The sequence below is a fragment of the Pinus tabuliformis genome, chromosome 1_2, assembly GCF_031772625.1.
Source record: "Pinus tabuliformis cultivar Carrire ecotype Pingquan chromosome 1_2, CPIR1, whole genome shotgun sequence".
Taxonomy (NCBI): Eukaryota; Viridiplantae; Streptophyta; class Pinopsida; order Pinales; family Pinaceae; genus Pinus; species Pinus tabuliformis.
Window position 1 is genome coordinate 1330246600 of NC_142298.1, and position 14858 is coordinate 1330261457.

The window sequence follows — 14858 nt, forward strand, 5'->3', positions numbered from 1 at the left end:
TGGCATCTGTTTCAACAATCTTGAACGCACTATCATCAAAGACATATAAAATGGGAAGAGATTTTACCTTGGCTTTGATATTCTGAACAGCCTTAGTGTGTTCTTCTATCCACTGAGGTGGGTTCTTTCTGAGTCTTTTATTCAAGACACTTCTGTCTGTAGCACAATCTTTGTAAAAATTACTGACATAATTCAAACAACCCAAGAATCTCTGAAGCTGATTCTTGTCTGTTATAACATCTAGGAATTTGTCAGCGAACTCAAGCGCATGCTTCTGTAGAGAGATTTGGCCATTGAATATGGTATGGCCAAGAAATTTGATAGTAGTCTAGAAGACTTCTATCTTTTTCTTACTCAAAACAAGACCATTATGCTTTACCAACTGCTTGAATGTATGAACATGTTTAAAATGGTCTTGGATGTTCTTGGAGAAGATCAGAACATCATCAATGTAAACTATAAGCCAATCAAAGTATGGCTTAAATATTTTATCCATTACCTTCTGGATTTAGATGGAGCATTTTTCAAACCAAAAGGCATGACGTTCCACTCATAGTGGCCTGCTGGAATACTGAAGGCAATTTTGAACTTATCTTTTTCTGAAATGGCTACTTGCCAAAATCCTGCCTTCAAGTCAAACTTTGAAAATATCTTAGCTCCTGCTATCCTTGCAATCAGATCTCCTTTGTGAGGAATCGGATATGTGTCATCTGCAAGAACAAAATTGAGAGGTTTGAAATTTATTACCAGACTTGGGGTTCCTCTGATTTGTTCTACTCTTTTTTTGACATAGAATCCATAACAGTTCCAGGGACTGTCAGATTCTCTTATGAGCTTTCTGTCTGAGAGTTGTTCGATTTCCTTTTCACAGAGATCTCTATATTCCTTGCTCATAGGAATAGCTCTACTTTTACAGGGCTTACCTGTATATCCTTCTTTGTATGGGAGCTCAATAGTATGCTGCTTTCGGTGCCAGAATGCATTTGGTTCTTCTGAGCAGCATTCGTCCTCAATTTGTTTTTTCAATTCCTCAATTTTTCTTCTAACCTGAGGATTCTTCAGCTGTTCTTCTACCTTAAGTGTAGATTTCAGATCTTTCAGATCTGTCAGTTTGGCTTCTGCTTTGTCCAAATTTTGGACAGTTTGGACCATTGTAGAGACTCTAGGATTTGAGATATAGGGCAACTCAATCCTTTTTGTTATTCCTTTTGAAGTAGGAACATAAATAAAATAACCAGCTTTGTTTTCTTTTAATCTTGTTGACCCATGTGGCTCAACAGCTGCTAGGAATATATTTCCTAGAATACAGTCAACTGGGATGTCTGCTACTGCAAATTTCAAATTGATGCAGTGATGTTCAAAACAGATAGAAGCCTTAGGAACTTCATACTTGAGCGTTTTATTCCCCAATCCTACAACATTTCTTTTTGCAGAAACCCAATATTTTGCTGGTATCACTTTCTTATTTAAAATGTTCACATCAGCTCCTGAATCAAGGAGTGTTGTGAGTTCAAACATTTCTCCCTTTATGCAGATGTTCACTTTTACATGATGTTGCTGGTAGGAGATAGCTAGAATTCTCATTTCTTGAAATCCAAAGACAGGGTCTTTCTTTCCTTCAACAATTTCAAGATTTGGGTTAAGATTTTTGGCATATTCTGTTGTGTCCCATGAATGAGAATTTTCCTCTACAACTTGCTTTCCTTTCTTTATTTCAGCAATTTGGGATTTCAAGGTAGAGATTTCAGATTTAATATTATGAATTTCTCTACTCACTTCCCCCAAGGTGAGTGAACGCACCTTATCTGGCTTCTCTTGGTGTCTCTGGAAGGACCTGGTATTCCTTTCAAAAGAAGCATCAACAAATAATGGCTTTTTACCTAAATTTCTGGAAGAACTGGATTTGAGCTGGTCCATTAATGCCTCTGTTAGCCGACTCTTCATTTCTCCATCTTCCATTGCTCGAATCTAAGCAAGAATTTTTATCCCATCTTCTTCTGTGGCAACCATTAAGATTTTCTCCTTCTGTGGTCTAAAGGACATTTCTTCAGAACTAGGATCACTATATGATTCTGAATCAGAATCATAATGCATCTAACAAGCACATTCTTCTGGTTCAGGACAAGAACAGGATGTTGTTTCAGAATCTGAACAATCTTGCATGTGTGCTTGTAATTCTTCTTGAGACAAAGAACTAAAGGAATCAAAAGATGATTCTTCCAGTTGTTGCTGCTGGATTTGGTCTTTAATTACCACATTTGGGTAGCGTTCTGTCCTGTGAGTGCGGGAACCACACTTCATGCATTGTATCTGTCCCTCTTGCTTGATATTTTTACCTCTCTGAAAAGAGGCTTGGGACTTCTTCCCTCTGTTTTTCTTAGATTCTTCTCCTTCTGGACATCTTGAGGATGTATGTCCAGTCTTGCCACACAACCAACAAGTGAGATTGTTCCATTTCTCTTGTTTGGATGTATGTAAATGAATGTCAGAGGGCCTATAATAATGTGTCTGGGGGACATACCTGTAGTAGCCCTTCCTGGCTTTAGAGGAGTGACTTTTAGGCCGCTGAAAATACTTTCTTCGATCTTTGTAGCCTTTTACATTCTGTTTATACTCCTTTTTAGCCCTTTTCTTTGCTTTTATTCTTTTGACCAAAGGGTCATCAACTGTAAGTCCATATTTACTGCAAATGGGCTTCTTATCTGGGAGCTTTGAAAGTTTTTCCAAAGATTTGTTTACTTTGGAACTTGTGCATAAGCTCACTAATGTTTTTGTAATGTGAGAATAAATCTCACCCCATGTATATGATTCAAATGGCAACTGGAAAACTTCTTGCAACCTGATATAATCAACAAATCTGGATGGAAGAGCAGCAAGATATACCTGTTTCCATAACAGATTCTTTGAATCTTTCACTTCATAGATTCTTTACATCCAATCCCTGTCAAAGTCTTCATATTGTGACATCTTGTGACATTTGAGATTCATGAGGATGACTTCATGCTTATCTGCAATCTCTGTTTCACTGCCACACCAATGTTCTAAAATCATGGAGATTAAAGTTCCAATCATGTTGCTTATAGTTAAAGTAGTCGTGTTTTTTTTTGTTTTTTTAATTAAATTTATTAAATAAAAAAAAAATGTCATATAAATAAGTGTAATATGAAATGATTTATGGGTTTTTTTAGGCCTCGGTATTGATAAGCCATGGTATTGGCCCATAGTGTTGTAACAAAAGCATATTTATAGGCTAGAATCTTCATCCTAAAGTGGGATAAATCTCTATGAATAAGAATCTTGTTTCATGCTTTTTTAAATGTATATATGTTTAACTTATATATTAATTCTTTGTGTAATTAATAAAAATAATAATGTTATAATTTAGTTAGATTTATGATTTTTTTTTAATTTTATCAATATGAGATGTATTATGAAACAAATGTTTTGATGTTTATTATGGATTGATACTTATCAACATTTATCAGTGATTTAATTTATATGATAGTTCTACCAAATTTATATAAAATATATTATTATATAATTTCAAACCTTACTATTGAACAATCTAAAATACTTATATGCTAAAAAAATAGAATACTAAATATAAACACATTAAACTCATTGTAATGAAAAAAACCTAATAAAAAACAAGTGTTGCCTACTAAGGGAAGCCCCTGCCACTTAATTGGAGGTTATACTTTTAGAAAAAATACAAATTAATATATGAACTGGAAAAGTTAATTACCTACTAAGGGCATAAATTTTTGGTGGTTAGTAACCACTACTAAGTTTGCACATTTACACTTTTACTCCTACATGTTAAAGTGTTGGAGAAAATATAAATAATGGTAAGTAGTAATTGTTGGTAGGTCTATTTATTTACATCTTGTTCATATTCATTTTTTATGCAAATACTTGTTTGAATTATGGTGGGTAGTAATTGATTATAAATAGGTTTTTACGTGAGTATGAACTGTTTTCAAAAAAATTAATTTCTATTATTTTTTATGCAAATATTTGCTTAAATTATTAAGGTGGTTTTCCTCTCAAGTTTAACAATGAAAAATCATTGCACAAATATTTAAAAATCATAACACAAATATTGTTACTACATCTATAAATTATGGCAAAAAATCAAAAATCCGAGGAGTTATCCACGTGGCACAAAGTTACAATAAGATATTTAAAGTTATAGTCCAATCAAATGTTTGAAAAATAAAAATTGGTTTTTCAAGGTTAAACATTATAACCTGCATTGGGCAATGCTAAACTAATATTGGTCATCAGGTGAATGAGAGTTCTGTGTTGGAGGGACTAATAGTAAGATGCAACATTCCCATACTTTTAATAAAATACTATAAAATGCAACACTTCCATAGTTTTAATGAAATACTACACAAATTAGAGTAAATTCCCAACCACGAGGGAATCCAAACATTATAAAAGAGAATTATATACCATGTGAAGGAGCAAGAGCACTTGGGATGAGGAACTTCATAGACAATTAAAGGGTTATGAAGCCCTGACTATGTATTCATATTTTACCACAGGGGCCAACTTGATTGGTGATTGCCTTGATAATGAGGAGTTAAGTCCCCAAAGGCTCTGGGTTCAAACTTTGTAGGTCAACGAACAAAAAAAACTATGTACCCATATTTTATTGTTGTTTCAATTATAATTAATGGTATTAAGCATGCAACTTTGAGCATGTTAAAAATGTTTCCATCCATTTTCATTTAAATTATCATTATTCTCCACCACAACTATATAATGCTTAATATGAGGTCTTAAGGGTATCACTTTTAATGGCCTCTTATAAGACTTTTACAATGTTTGGTGTCCTAAATGTTTGATGTCTTGTGCACACATGGAATGACAAGAATAAAAAAAGAGGTTTGTCTCTGGTGAAGTGGGAAAGATTAGCAATTCCAAAAAAAATTGAAGGCTAGGGCTTGATAAATATGGAGTTGTTCGCTTTAGCCCTTGCTGCAAAAACATGGGGGATGCTTTTTGAAAACAACCTATGGAGCTCGATTATGAGGTTAAAATACCTAAAGGATAATTCAATGGAGGTATGGTTAAGACAACCATCAAAATCTCAACTAGGGGTAGGTCAATGATTTGGAGAAATGTGGTCTGAGGGATATAAGTTATGAAAAAAGGGATCACCTAGAAAATTGATAATGGAAGGAATGTATTCATTGGACAAGATCTATGGATTGGATGTGACGGTAAGCACAGATTTCTACGGATTTGGTATATTTTTTAAATTCTCATGGTGTTTATTATATTGCATATGTGGCTAGAGATGAATTCACAGATGTTGGTAATCAAGACAGGGTTTCTACTCAAGATTTACAAACCCTGCTAGTTTTAATAAGTGAATGGAATATTTCTTATGACTTTTGGAAAAGTGGGTATTTTTCTAAATAAGGATGAAGAGGATAGTCTTTCTTGGTCGAAAAAAGAACCAATGTGGGGTTATTTCGGTGAAGCAAGGAGACAATGCTTTGATTCAACAAAATATGACCCATCAATTAAAATGATGGTTTAATTTAGTTTAGAAGGGTCAAGGACCCTTGAAATGTTGTCTCTTTTATGGCTTTTCCTTGAAATGAAAATTCTCACATGGGATGTTTTAGCAAAAAAATGATGGGAAGGTCTTGGATTTTGTGTTGTATGTCGTCATAACAGTGAATCTATTGACCATTTATTTATTTTTTGCCCCTTTGTGAATAATATTTGGAAAGAGGTTTTGTTAGTCCTAAAAATAAAAAGTTGGTGATTTGGGAACTCTGTTGAAGAATTCCTATGGCTTTAGGTTCAAAGATTTATTTGTCGTCTTTTAAATTTCTCCTAGTGTTTGTAATGTGGGGCATTTTCTTAGGGAGAAATAGAGTTCTCTTTCATAATGATGTTTTATGATTAGCAATTATTGCACATAATTCTAGAGTTGTTTTTTATGGAACAGATCAAGCCCTTGATATCGAAAAAGACAAGAATTAAAGGAGCTTATGCTATATAAAGGAAATGTATTGGATTTCTTTGATGGTTCCTATCAAAGGGAGAATTGTGGAGTTGGTATTGTCATTGTATTCCCTGAGAATGTGATTCTAAAATGTAAGTTGGGTATTGAAAATGGTACGAACGAACTTTGCAGTTAGCTTTTTGGAAGTAGGTGAAGGTTTTTAAATTGATTGGTGATTCCAAAATAATAGTGGATTGGTTCAATGGAAAGGTGGATCTTACAATCCTTTAGTTGGAATCATGGAAAAGGAAGATCTGACAATTACAACAACAATTTGATGATCTTCAAATCCTTCACTATTACATGGAGCATAATGTTCTAGCAGATCTGCTCTCAAAAGGAAGTTTTACTTTTGGATGTTGGCATTTGTACCTGTTTAGAATTCCATAGTGGTGTTTGGTTATCATTATGTTCCTTTAATCTCTTTAATCTTTCTTTTCCAATGACAAGTTAGTATTTCTTCTTTATGTATGACTGAAGCATATTTTGGATGCTAAGATAAAATGTTTGTTAAGAAATCAAGTGAGTTGTTATGCAGCCAAGAGATTGTACTTTTTGATTTCTATTCTAGAAATATCAAATGTGTGTTTTCTTTCTTTTGAAAAAGGAAAATCTACATGCATCTATGTTGCAGTAACACATTTGTTCATGCCTCAACAATGTATTTATGTCCATCTTAACTGCCCATGATTGCACACATCTAACAACAACATGTGTCGGCGATTGCACACATATAACAGCATGTCCATACCTCCCCCCATTGGTGCACATGTGCACACTCGACATCTATACACATCCAAAATGCCAACTATTCTTAGTACCATTACACCTAAGCATGAACAATGGCACATTGTACATCAAAACATCCACAATCATAAAAATTTGGTCATTATCTTTTCTTTTTATGTTTCTTTTTTCAAAGATTTGTATAAAGTATTTATGATTTTGAGTTGGTAACTTGAATGCTTATGAGTATGATTGATTCTCTTATTTACTCAGGTTCACTTCTAAGGGGAATCTTTAATCCATTGTAATAAGGCTCGAAGAGTAGGTATTCCCATTCCCTTTATATCTCGGATCTTGCTAAGTCATAAGTTATTAGTATATTTGGCTTAAAGGGCATTGGATATACTCTTAGTATTATAGCGACAACTAAAATATTTGACTTAGACCTCATCCAAATTACTTCAGTATATTACCGACTCACTATTATTTAAAAAAATATAAACATTGTTACATTCTTATATAATTTGTATATTTATTATTTATTTCATCTTGATTTATTTTTTATATTAATAACCTCTCAATGTTATTTGTCTAAATTGTTATCCAATTTGCATCATATACTCAAATAATTTATGATAATACCCTAATGGGGGTGTGGGAAAACGAACCAATGAAGGGGGGGGAGACCTGCCACCCCTTGAAGAGGGGGATTGTGTAGCCATTTTCGCCCATGCAATCACACATGTTACAAGTCTCAACCTCCCAACAATTTAATTGGCAACCTCCACACCCCCGATGTTTTCCTACCCATCTTGTCATTGGCTCACCCTTTTCTACCATCTTTGCATCTACTCAAGGTTGCATGTGGGATTTCTCCCTTGTAGAGTTTCGAAAAAACAGTGATAAAAGGCTCAGGCCCCCCTGGCCTAGACCACCATTGCCCCCAGTCCACTTAAAGGAGGATTATTCAATCCTTAATTACGTGCTTAGGGGAGAATGTGTTGGTAAGTATAATTCTCCAATGGTGTGGTGGGAAGTAGAAGCTATTTTTCAATGCCTAGAGTAAGCATACCACCAATGATTTGGTAAACAAAATTCTATCCTTCACCTTCAGACAATTTAATCTAGTTCTTTATTTGTATTGAAATTTAGAATATTCTATGTAGGGTGGCTCAGTTGAGGTAGATTTCTCTTGTACAATTTAGGTTGTTTTGGTCTCTTTGAGTCCCTTTATTTCCCATAGTTCTCTCCCTATGAGTTCCTTTATCTAACTGCTTCATAATAATCCTCTATGGTTAGTTTCGTCTCTACTCCTCATAGCGCTTTGCCCTATTATGGTTAACCTTTTGCTAGTCCATTGACTTTCCTTAGTTTCTAAATTTTATTGACACTAGATTATATCCTTCTCTAAGCACCACATGCCAATACAAGGAACATGCTAAAGGTGTGGATTCAGGGGTCATGGCACTTTAAGTAGACCCATAGCCTAGTCTCAGGCCCAGTCTATTGTTAAAATATCATACACCTAAAATTCAAGAAGAAATTCAACAATTGGAAGCCTTGACCATGACTACCATAAGGCATATTCAGATTGTGAAATTCAAGCTGAAGTTGTTGATTGGTTCCCCAACCCTAGCCACTCCGGGGTTGGAAGAGCCAAAATTTTAACTCTATCACCCTCATTGGCAAATAAAAACTCTGTTGGGTTGTGTCCTCAAAGAAAAACATGAGGATTGCAACGATATTGTAACATGCCTCAATGAAATCCATTGAGTTCAATGCCACCAACGCTCTTGCTTAATCAACGTAGATGCTCATATGGCCCATATTGAGGGACATCTTCAGTGTGTGCGTCAATCTCTAGTAGGCCTAAGCACACATGATCCAACCTTGACAAAGTCAGTCAGTCAAAGTTCTGGGAAAACTATGCCCAGTGGTAGCCACTAATGAGGCAACAATTTGGCATTTACGGTGCACAACTTCCGGCCGCCGGAACGAGCAAATTTGTCACCTCTTTAATTTTTCCAATGACCCTTAAAATCTGGTTGAAATTTTTGGCTAATTGGTTTAGATAAAACAAAAAAAATATTAAAAAAGAGCGGTGGCAGGCCACCACCCCCGCCGCCCCACTGACCACATATATTCAATATATAAAACAAAATGGGGGTGGGCCGCCATTGGCGGACCCGCCACCCAACCAACCACCACTAAATAACTATTAAAACGGGCCAACGACCCTTACCATTATGTTGACCGCCGATAATCCGGGACTGATGGGATTTGAACCCACCCAGCCAAGCTGGCCAACCCGCCCACGGGCGGCCCCACCACAAAACACTCCACCCAATAGATAAAATCGGTGCTAACCAAAACTTAAATTGGGGTGTGGCCAATTTGAACTGCCGATCCCTCACCTTTTAGTATGACCAATTGCCAAGTGGCTCAACGACCTTACATTGAAAATTCCGCCCTGAACTCCTCATTTGACGTGGAGAACAAATAGAGGCGGAGCCACAAGGCAGAACCAGGTGCGGCTTATTTTTTTTCATGAAGAGTATATTCTATAGAATATTCCATGCAAAATCAGGGAGGAATCTAAAAGATTCCCTAGAGGGCAAAATTTCACAGTGTTAGATTCATGCCAAGTTTATACTCAAAATAACCAGAATTTTGCAGGGAGCATGATGGTGTGATCAGTTCCCTCATTTGAGCAGCAGAATTTCAGGCAGTCAGCAGTGAGGAATCTTTGCAAAATCTTGAAGAATCGAAAAGATTCCCTTGGAGGCTACTTTTTACAGAGGCAGAATGATGCCGACTTTATAGTCATTTTTCTCAGATTTTGCAAGGAATGTGATGGTGTGATCAGTTCCCTCATCTGAGCAACAAAAATTCACGCAACCAGCATTAAGGAATCTTTGGGGAATCTTATAGATTCTTGAGGGTCTAGATTTTGATAGCGTTAGAAAGGGGTCAAGTTTATAGTCGTTTGACACTATTTCGTGCCACAAATTCAAATGTGATGTATATTTATGTAGCTGAGCTTTGCATTTTTAGGCCATCCAGCATAAGTGGAGGTATATGATGCAGTGATGTCATGTCTTTATTTTGATTTGCTAAGATAATGATTTTGTTGTTTAGATCCTTGTTACCATTATGTTGAAGGACAATTGTATGCCATATCATGTGAGAATTTATTATGTTTTTATGCTAAGGAAGGGCCCATATGAGTGAGAGTTCCTGTAGGAGAACGTCTCGTGGAGAGACATGTCACTCTTGTTGAAGGAGTTTATCCTTGTAATGACAAAGAATATCCCATGTACATCATCATCATTTTGCAACATTTAATGAAGCGACCTCCCCATTCTTGACACCAGGCCTGGAGACGTAACCCACACTGGGTGAATACCGTTATCAATGTGTGTGTGTCCTTTGATTTGGTGGTTTTCATTGTGTTTCCTCTTATTTAAAGTATCCACATGTGGCTTTTTATACTCTTTCACATGCAATTCTGCTAACATCACAGAAGTAAAAGATCTTGGTTAATTATGGTAGCTGAAGAGATTCAGATCAATCTCTGATGTCGATTTTTCCATCCTTAGTTGGTTGGGATCTCAGTCGACAATGTGTATTGACATAATCTTTCACTATTTCTCCACCACTCCTTGAACCAGACAAAGAGATGGGGGCACCTCACCTTGACAGACCAGTCAAGAAATATATGTCCTCTACTTGTATTTCCAATGTATGTGCACCAAGTCTGAATGCTTGCGCTTGAACATCCCATGCACGAACAAGATACCTCAATAACTCTATATGTTGCCTCATACTAGGAAGCCAAAAGAATTTTAGGAGCCCACAATCTCTTAAAGCCTGGATTGTGGTAGGATCATTACCTGCAGTCAAATCTTGTTCTTCATGTTCTCTTTCCCTCCATATCAAGTCCATTTTGTTCTAATAGACACCTGCAACATCACAAGGAGAATCATTAGGATACATTTCATGCAAAATATCCATAAAAATTTGAGGTAAATAGGCAAAACTAAGTTGGGGATTGCGCCCAACACACCCTCCTAAGGGAAAACAATGCATTGCAGTGTTGGCCTCGATGTATTTTCCTCCTAATCAACTCATCTTTCGACCTTTTGGGGGTGTGTTGGACCTAGGGCGAGGAATTAGAGCCATAGGGGGCTCAAAACCTTTAAAAATGTGCATGAATTTGCAAAAATGGAACCATGGAAAGGAAGAGAAAGGTCTTAGCTCCTACTTGGAGATGATGGCACTTGAAATGATCCACTCGATTGGTCGCAATCAACTGCAAGAGATTAGGGGCAAAAACTCTCAAAACTCACTCTCCAAGAGGTAAATGTGAATTGGTAAAAATGAGTTACCTTTTTCCTATTTTATGGTCATTTTCATCATTTTTGTCATTAATTTATTAGTGTTTTGACCTAAATATGACTCAGTTTTATCATGAAACAACCATTTTTAATCTTTTGGTGGTGTTTTGAGTAGGATGACAGTTGTTTTAACGGATTTAATGATGTCTCGATTCAAACATACCATTTTGATTGAGGAGCATACTTTTATCACTTTTTTCGGGCTCCGTAAACCTACGAAAAAAGAACCCCCCTGGAGTCCTCTTTCAACTCTTTTCAGACTCACTAAACATGAAAATATTGTCGAGCACTTGTCTTTTTAAACTCGTTAAAGTAAACAAAAATATGTCTACTTAGTATAAGTTCAACCCTTTTCCGTACTGAGCTAGACCATTTACAAAAAAGGAATATCTTAGTCGATCATGGCCAAGAGGTTCTCCTGAGTATTGTTTTCTACCTTTTCGGACTCAAGAGACTATCTACAAAAATGAACCTTTGGAGTTTTCTTTTTCGCCTCTTTTTCAAACTCTCTAAACATGAAAAAGATGTCGATTTAGACCTTCGTTGGACTCATCGAACATGATGGGACCGAACCACTCCTTCTCAGGGTTCGTTAAACATACTTAGAGGGATTCATCTGAAGGATGAACTTATAGATCAAGCATATGTTATCCTCCTCAAGCTTGTTAAAAAATAAAGAGGTACTGACCAACAATGGTTGGGGAAATTGGGAAAATGGGATATTCTACCTATTTTGGAGGTGAATCGCTCTTAAACACGACACTCTTCCACTTCATCTGCATGGATGTTGGGTTGGGAAATTTTCTTGCCTTTTGGTTCATCATACCGTTTCAAAGCCTCCATTTTTGGTTTTGTGTCAATGTTGTCAACTCCATTCAGTGTCACCGTGTGTTCAAGAGAAGTCATTTAGTTAATATTTGATATGATACTCTTAAGCCTTCATTCCATATCTTCCATTCATGAACCAATTCCACATTAAATTCATTATGTCTTGAATCATGATACCTATTTCGTGTCGTTTATGGGCAATATATCAAGGCCCTCCCGCGATGATTCACTTCCTGTCGACATCAACTCATTATCCAGGAAGTTGACTTAGAAACTCTTCCTTCAGTACCTTAGGGCTTGCATACATCAATGGAAAGTTTCCTCGATCTTGGCAACAGGTTTACATCATTGGATTTGGACCGACACGTTTTGTGTGGTGTTCGACTTCAACTCATCCATTATCACCATACATATTGTATTGCAGTCACTTTAGAGCCATTAACATCATCATTGGTTTCTCTCTCGTCTATTAACGGATTACATCATTGACCAACAATCAGATGGTGTCTGCCATGTTCAACTTTGGATCCTTTCTTCGCATGGTTAGACTCATACATTAGACGATCGAGTGAACAAGATAGAAGCCCCAGATCTAGTTCCATCCATCTGAGCTACGATTTCAAGATTAATACAAGATGACTATGTATGATTACTATGGTCATACAGACAATCATCCAATCATGGGTCCACCCTTTGACACCAGTGGGCATGTCTACTTGACCATTGTACATGTAATGTTAGCTTATGTTTTGAGTATGGGTATGCCTCCCTTAACAAATATATCATGATGTAAATGTATTGTAACAGATGATGATCCGACCAGTTTTTCTTGATCCGGACTTGTCACAAGGTAAAGCACTTCAGTCATCAACCACTATTTCAAACTTTGCGCTTTAGGGGGCAATCTGTTATAGGCCATTTTGTCACATCTGGTCAATAGGCCTACAAACTGGATCCATCAACATCCATGAACACCTTGTCATCATCCCTACACAAATACCTAAGCATGACTCTCTTAAATACCTGAGTTTCTAACCTTTACTACCTCATTTTAGTGCTTTTAAGGCCCAACGCACCTTGGCCCTTTAGGGACCTACTTTGAGTGGCAGGTCGCTCAATTCTGCACCTGCTCTTATCAAAGCGGGTTTTCCCTTGTTAGGGGTGCACTAATCAAGAAAATTCGGGAAAAATAAGAAGAACCCTGAAGCTTCCAAGAGTTGTTAAAACCATTTACCTTGGATAAGAACATCGAATCCTATCTCCCCTACCTTGGAGTTTTCACCTTCTTATCCCTTGAGATCATTCTCCCATCAAGAGTTTATCTCAAGCCTAGATAGGTAAATGGATAAGAATTCCTAAACTACCATCCTCTCCTATATATTTACTATAATCCACAAGCTAAGGGTTGGCTTTTGGATATTAATCATACCCTTATGTTGTTGCTTTGATCATAAGAGAGACATCATTCCAATGCATTAAGGTGGCTCTGAGGTGTTGTTGTAGCAGCTGCAACACCCTCCAAAATTTTGGCTTGCATCCAAATTTCGGAGCCTTCCTTGGTTTTTCCTTTGATGGTTACAAATACTTGAGCTCACCCCATGAGCTCTTGTGAAGTCTTTTCACCTTTTTGCTTGTTTGACCAGTGGTTGTCTTTCAGCATGTTGATTTCTTTGTCATGCTTGCGATCTTGTTCTGGTGAGTTTGAAGGCTTGTCTTTATGTGTTTGCATTGTCTTCGCTATGTGAACATCTATCGAACTCACACACAAAGTTGTAAGTGTTGTCGCACAAGTGTCATCACGGTTGTCTAAAAGTCTATCACAAGTGTCGTGCTTGTCGCTCTCAACTCTAAGATAGTCTCACCGATGGCATGTTTTGTCTTGTTGTCTCGTCGTCAAGTATGTGAAGTGTATGATCACAATGTTAGTCTACACAAGTTCACTTGCTTTCGACATTGGTGACTTTCACTACCCAATTTTGCCTCCCAGTGGTCACTGCACAAATTTTCCCCACAATGCAAGTTGTCCTCTCGGAATTCCTCATTCCACCCTGAGTTGTGCTCTGCATTGTCTCAATGAGTTTTCCTCCCTCCCTATCACCCGGAACATGTGAACAATGCATCATGCTAGACTATGAGGTTTTGGCTTTGATGTCGTTCCGTCATGAGGGAATTGCAGGGACATGTACACTGATAGATCATGGTGAGACAACGAACATGATGAAGAAGGAGTGCACGTGCTAGAAGACTTTCTTGTAGCTGGACGAACGTACCAAGCATATCAAACAACAAGTGAAAGGAACACATGCATTGAACCATCAAGCAAGACCAAGACCATCGAAGACCCCACAACACTATGCCATGCAGAGGAAAAGACAAAGCACACAAAGAGTACATCCATCACTCAGCATCGCAACAACTTGACATGGACATAACAGTTAACCAATACATGTCAGTAGTGTCATGTCGAGTTGTGTCATGAGCTGTCTCAGCCACATCACCACTACGGGCCATATCTATTGTAATTGAATGTAATGTAAAGTGAAGTCCAATGGACACACACAAGAAGTCAAAGAGTCATGTTAGTTGAAAAGTCATGGGAAGTTGAACAGTAACAAGGTAGTCTAAGAGTCACAAGGGTCAAGCATCACCCTTGGCTATATATACCCCTCCCATTGTATGAGCAAGGACTTTTCACCTTGGCTCCTCCTACATAGCCTTGAGAGTTTGTAGTTTGTTCTTTGAGGAGCGAGGAGTGGCTCCAATGTCCCACTACTATGACTAGTGATGTATGGTGTACAAATGTGTCTTGGGACTTTTGCTTAATTTAGAAGCTTGTTAAGGCTAGCACGTTTTCACGCATGTTTTGTCTATGTTTGTAA